Source organism: Prunus avium, chromosome 5, assembly GCF_965620075.1.
Source record: "Prunus avium chromosome 5, drPruAviu1.hap1.1, whole genome shotgun sequence".
NCBI classification, from domain to species: Eukaryota; Viridiplantae; Streptophyta; class Magnoliopsida; order Rosales; family Rosaceae; genus Prunus; species Prunus avium.
This window is the reverse complement of record NC_142288.1, coordinates 3,497,865-3,505,049: the sequence shown is the minus strand read 5'-3', so window position 1 is coordinate 3,505,049 and position 7,185 is coordinate 3,497,865.

Below are 7,185 nucleotides of genomic sequence, written 5' to 3'. Positions count from 1 at the left end.
CCAAGTTTTGGGCTCGATCCGAAATCAATAGGTGTGAGAAATTGGACAATTGAAATTCAACGGAAGTTCGTTCCTAACTGGAGTGGTTGGTGTATTCCATAGTTCTAGCGATTGGATTTCACTCGAAACTCACCAAACGACTCCTCCCACCATATTGTGATGTAGCGAAAAGTTTGGGGCTCGATCCGAAATCAATAGGTGTTCCAAATTGGACAATTCAATTTCAACGGCAGTTCGTTCCTAATTGGAGTGGTTGGTGTTTTCCATACTTCTAGCGATTGGATTTCACTCAAAACTCACCAAATGACTCCTCCCACCATATTATGATGTTGCCCAAGTATTGGGCTCGATCGGAAATCAATAGGTGTGAGAAATTGGACAATTCAAGTTCAACGGCAGTTTGTTCCTAATTGGAGTGGTTGGTGTATTCCATACTTCTAGCGATTGGATTTCACTCAAAACTAACCAAATGACTCCTCCCACCATATTATGATGTTGCCCAAGTTTTGGGCTCGATCCGAAATCAATAGGTGTGAGAAACTGGACAATTCAAGTTCAACGGCAGTTCGTTCCTAATTGGAGTGGTTGGTGTATTCCAAACTTCGAGCGATTGGATTTCACTCAAAACTCACCAAATGACTCCTCCCACCATATTATGATGTTGCCCAAGTTTTGGGCTCGATCCGAAATCAATAGGTGTGAGATATTGGACAATTCAAGTTCAACGGCAGTTCGTTCCTAATTGGAGTGGTTGGTGTATTCCATACTTCTAGCGATTGGATTTCACTCAAACTCACCAAATGACTTCTCCCACCATATTATGTTGTTGCCCAAGTTTGGGGCTCGATCCGAAATCAATAGGTGCGAGAAATTGGACAATTAAAGTTCAACGGCAGTTCGTTCCTCATTGGAGTGGTTGGTGTATTCCATACTTCTAGCGATTGGATTTCACTCAAAACTCACCAAATGACTCCTCCCACCATATTATGTTGTTGCCCAAGTTTTGGGCCCGATCCGAAATCAATAGGTGTGAGAAATTGGTCATTTCAATTTCAACGGCATTTCGTTCCTAATTGGAATGGTTGGTGTATTCCACACTTCTAGCGATTGGATTTCACTCAAAACTCACCACATGACTCCTCCCACAATATTATGATGTAGCCCAAGTTTGGGGCTCGATCCGAAATCAATAGGTGTCAGAAATTGGACAATTCAAGTTCAACGACAGTTCGTTCCTAATTGGAGTGGTTGGTGTATTCCGTACTTCTAGCGATTGGATTTCACTCAAAACTCACCAAATGACTCCTCCCACCATATTATGATATTGCCCAAGTTTTGGGCACGATCCGAAATCAATAGGTGTGAGAAATTGGACAATTCAGGTTCAACGGCAGTTCGTTCCTAATTGGAGTGGTTGCTGTATTCCATACTTCTCGCGATTGGATTTCACTGAAAACTCACCAAATGAATCCTCCCACCATATTATGATGTTGCCCAAGTTGTGGGCTCGATCCGAATTCAATAGGTGTGAGAAATTGGACAATTGAAGTTCAACGGAAGTTCGTTCCTAATTGGAGTGGTTGGTGTATTCCATAGTTCTAGCGATTGGATTTCACTCAAAACTCACCAAATGACTCCTCCCACCATATTGTGATTTAGCCAAAAGTTTGGGGCTCGATCCGAAATCAATAGGTGTGAGAAATTGGACAATTCAAGTTCAACGGAAGTTCGTTCCTAATTGGAGTGGTTGGTGTATTCCATACTTCTAGCGATCGGATTTCACTCAAAACTCTCCAAATGACTCCTCCCACCATATTATGATATTGCCCAAGTTTTGGGCACGATCCGAAATCAATAGGTGTGAGAAATTGGACAGTTCAGGTTCAACGGCAGTTCGTTCCTAATTGGAGTGGTTGGTGTATTCCATACTTCTAGCGATTGGATTTCACTCAAAACTCACCAAATCACTCCTCCCCCCATATTATGATGTAGCCCATGTTTCGGGCTCGATCCGAAATCAATAGGTGTGAGAAATTGGGCAACTCAATTTCAACGGCATTTCGTTCCTAATTGGAGTGGTTGGTGTATTCCATACTTCTAGCGTTTGGATTTCACTCAAAACTCATCAAATGACTCCTCCCACAAAATTATGCTGTAGCCCTAGTTTGGGGCTCCATCCGAAATCAATAGGTGTCAGAAATTGGACAATTCAAGTTCAACGGCAGTTCGTTCCTAATTGGAGTAGTTGGTGTATTCCATACTTCTAACGATTGGATTTCACTCAAAACTCACCAAATGACTCCTCACACCATATTATGATGTTGCCCAAGTTTTGGGGTCGATCCGAAATCAATAGGTGTGAGAAATTGGACAATTCAAGTTCAACGGCAGTTCGTTCCTAATTGGAGTGGTTTCTGTATTCCATACTTCTAGCGATTGGATTTCACTCAAAACTCACCAAATGACTCCTCCCACCATAGTATGATGTTGCCCAAGTTTTGGGCTCGATCCGAAATCAATAGGTGTGAGAAATTGGACAATTCAAGTTCAACGGCAGTTCGTTCCAAATTGGAGTGGTTGCTGTATTCCATACTTCTAGCGATTGGATTTCACTCAAAATTCACCAAATGACTCCTCCCACCATATTATGATGTTGCCGAAGTTTTGGGCTCGATCCGAATTCAATAGGTGTGAGAAATTGGACAATTGAAGTTCAACGGAAGTTCGATCCTAATTGGAGTGGTTGGTGTATTCCATAGTTCTAGCGATTGGATTTCACTCAAAACTCACCAAATGACTCCTCCCACCATATTTTGATGTAGCCAAAAGTTTGGGGCTCGATCCGAAATCAATAGGTGTGAGAAATTGGACAATTCAAGTTCAACGGCAGTTCGTTCCTGATTGGAGTGGTTGGTGTATTCCTTACTTCTAGCGATTGGATTTCAGTCAAAACTCACCAAATGACTCCTCCCACCATATTATGATGTTGCCCAAGTTTTGGGCTCGATCCGAATTCAATTGGTGTGAGAAATTGGACAATTGAAGTTCAACGAAAGTTCGTTCCTAATTGGAGTGGTTGGTGTATTCCATTGTTCTAGCGATTGGATTTCACTCAAAACTCACCAAATGACTCCTCCCACCATATTGTGATGTAGCCAAAAGTTTGGGGCTCGATCCGAAATCAATAGGTGTGAGAAATTGGACAATTCATGTTCAACGGCAGTTCGTTCCTAATCGGAGTGGTTGGTGTATTCCGTACTTCTAGCGATTGGATTTCACTCAAAACTCACCAAATGACTCCTCCCACCATATTATGATGTTGCCCAAGTTTTGGGCTCGATCCGAAATCAATAGGTGTTCCAAATTGGACAATTCAAGTTCAACGGCAGTTCGTTCCTAATTGGAGTGGTTGGTGTATTCCATACTTCTAGCGATTGGATTTCACTCAAAACACACCAAATGACTCCTCCCACCACATTATCATGTTGCCCAAGTTTTGGGCTCGATCCGAAATCAATAGGTGTGAGAAATTGGACAATTCAATTTCAACGGCAGCTCGTTCCTAATTGGAGTGGTTGGTGTATTCCACACTTCTAACGATTGGATTTCACTCAAAACTCACCAAATGACTCCTCCCACCATATTATGATGTTGCCCAAGTTTTGGGCTCGATCCGAAATCAATAGGTGTGCGAAATTGGACAATTCAATTTCAACGGCAGCTCGTTCCTAATTGGAGTGGTTGGTGTATTCCACACTTCTAACGATTGGATTTCACTCAAAACTCACCAAATGACTCCACCCACCATATTATGATGTTGCCCAAGTTTTGGGCTCGATCCGAAATCAATAGGTGTTCAAAATTGGACAATTCAAGTTCAACGGCAGTTCGTTCCTAATTGGAGTGGTTGGTGTATTTGATCGGTTCATAATTGTATATCATTTTGTACCCTTCTAGCTTATGATTTGGCTATGTGTTTGAGTTAAACTTGTGCTTTTAATCCTTTTTGTGTTTATCTTTCAGTTAATTGACATTTAGGTAACAATGATGACTTTGGATAGGAAATGATGCAATCCATGCATGTTAAGGCTTGATTTGGGTGAATGGAAGAAGGGCTTAAAGACAAACACATTTTGGCTACAACTCCTTTCCAGCCCAATTTCGTAGGTCAGCTTCTTGGCCTTGGATCAGCATGCTATGGGGCTTGGATGAGGTGAAGATCTTCATGAAACTTGTTCCAATGGGTGTCTAGTACAACATATCCAAATTTCAGCCCAATTGGACATTTGTGGAGTGCTCAGCCCGCCCAACACTCAACCCTGCTCAGGAGGATTTGCAGCTGCCAGCTTTGTCATGTGCCTCCATGTGCCTCACCCATGCTGCAACTGACTTTGGATCCAACATAATGAGTGAAGTGGGGAGGCATTCCAGCTATGAAATTCTAAAGGATCAAGTTGGTACATGCTGGAGTTATTATAGAGAAAGCATGTGCATGCATGTAAAGCATAAATGAAATGAAGTCAATTCCAGTCTCTGTTCGGCAGCCAAATTGCAAGGCCCAAAACCCATACTTCTACTGCTCCGATGGGAATACTTTCTTCATAGAAGTTGTTCCAATGGGTGTCTACTACAACATATCCAGATTTGAGCCCCATTGGATACGTTTTGAAACCTCTGGCCTTCCTACACCAAGTCTGGTTCAGAAGACTCGTTTTTGTTCAACAACCAAAAGAAGACCACATGGGTTGGCAGCAAAAGGCAGCCACAATTGATCACCTTTGATCCCATGTGAAGAAAGCTTGAGGTGCAGCAAAAGAAGTATGGGATGGGATTGATTCCAACCACACTAACATAGACAAGATGAAGTGGGAGTTATGGGTTGTATTAAATGAGGAATGGTGGTGTTGGATTTCATCATGATGTTCCTCCCTCTTAGCCCTATAAATAGAGGAGTCTTCAAGCTACAAAATTCACTTCAGCCATCCTCCACACTTCCATCATCCAGAAATCATCCTCATACATTCCCACAACCCCAAACACTCAAGCAATCAACCCAATACTCTAAACTGTCCCAAAATCACCAAAACAGCTCCAGAAAACCTCCCTTCCATTTCCCTACGAATTTCCTCTTTCTCATCCATCACCACTCACTCAAGCTCATCTCAAATCACCTCCATATCCTTCATACATCCTTCTAGACGTGGAGAAGCTCTTGGAGAAGCATTGGACACTACAAGAACTTCAGAAAAGGGTTTTTCTACTCTTATGGCATTCATTATGTTTTCCCATTTCTATTTTAGTTTCTTTTCCATTATGAGTAACTAAATCCATAACTAGGGCTTCGATGTAACCTAACATGAATATTCTGGGTTTATAAGTTTGGAGTTTCAAGTTTGATTCATGATTCATGTTCTTATTCATTATGCTTATAAGTTAACATGCTTGTTTGAATGATTGATCACCATTAGAACTTGTTTGTTAACTATCTTGGTTTGAATTAAGAGTAGACACCATGCTTTAATTCGAATTGAACTATGAATAGGAAGAGTATGTATGGACATTCGACAACAGGGATTAGATACATGCTTGGTTGTTTAAATTGTTCTTCTATGCTTAATGGGTTCCTAATGCTTAATTTTAGGTTAGACAACAAATGATCAAATTAGGGAATTAGGAACACAAGGTTAGGATCAAACACCATGGCCTAATCATACTTTAGCTAGAATCAATCTTTGAATCTGAATTAGACTTGTTACTTGACTCCATATAACCCAGAATTGAATTGTTATGGTGATTCGAATGCCCTAGTCTCCAAATCTGTTTTCCAACTCTTAAAACCACTCTTTGTTACACTTGTTTATTTGCTTTCATTCGCAATTTCAGTTTGCTCACTTCCTTTCACAATCACAATCACTCTCACTTTAATTTCTGTTTTAGACTTAACTTCCTAACTTCTTGAATTCGGTAATCTACGTACATAACTAATTTGAACTTCTCAGTCTTCGTGGGTACGACCTCGTACTTGTCTTGCTATATTACTAATTGCCCCGTACAATTGCGAGTTAACATAATAATTAACAACAGTATTCCATACTTCTAGCGATTGGATTTCACTCAAAACTCACCAAATGACTCCTCCCACCATATTATGATATTGCCCAAGTTTTGGGCTCGATCCGAAATCAATAGGTGTTCCAAATTGGACAATTCAAGTTCAACGGCAGTTCGTTCCTAATTGGAGTGGTTGGTGTATTCCATACTTCTAGCGATTGGATTTCACTCAAAACTCACCAAATGACTCCTCCCACCATATTATGATGTTGCCCAAGTTTTGGACTCGATCCGAAATCAATAGGTGTTCCAAGTTGGACAATTCAAGTTCAACAGCAGTTCGTTCCTAATTGGAGTGGTTGGTGTATTCCATACTTCTAGCGATTGGATTTCACTCAAAACTCACCAAATGACTCCTCCCACCATATTATGATGTTGCCCAAGTTTTGGGCTCGATCCGAAATCAATAGGTGTTCCAAATTGGACAATTCAAGTTCAACGGCAGTTCGTTCCCAATTGGAGTGGTTGGTGTATTCCATACTTCTAGCGATTGGATTTCACTCAAAACTCACCAAATGACTCCTCCCACCATATTATGATGTTGCCCAAGTTTTGGACTCGATCCGAAATCAATAGGTGTTCCAAGTTGGACAATTCAAGTTCAACTGCAGTTCGTTCCTAATTGGAGTGGTTGGTGTATTCCATACTTCTAGCGATTGGATTTCACTCAAAACTAACCAAATGACTCCTCCCACCATATTATGATGTTGCCCAAGTTTTGGGCTCGATCCGAAATCAATAGGTGTTCCAAATTGGACAATTCAAGTTCAACGGCAGTTCGTTCCCAATTGGAGTGGTTGGTGTATTCCATACTTCTAGCGATTGGATTTCAGTCAAAACTCACCAAATGACTCCTCCCACCATATTATGATGTTGCCCAAGTTTTGGACTCGATCCGAAATCTATAGGTGTTCCAAATTGGACAATTCAAGTTCAACGGCAGTTCGTTCCTAATTGGAGTGGTTGGTGTATTCCATACTTCTAGCGATTGGATTTCACTCAAAACTCACAAAATGACTCCTCCCACCATATTATGATGTTGCCCAGGTTTTGGGCTCGATCCGAAATCAATAG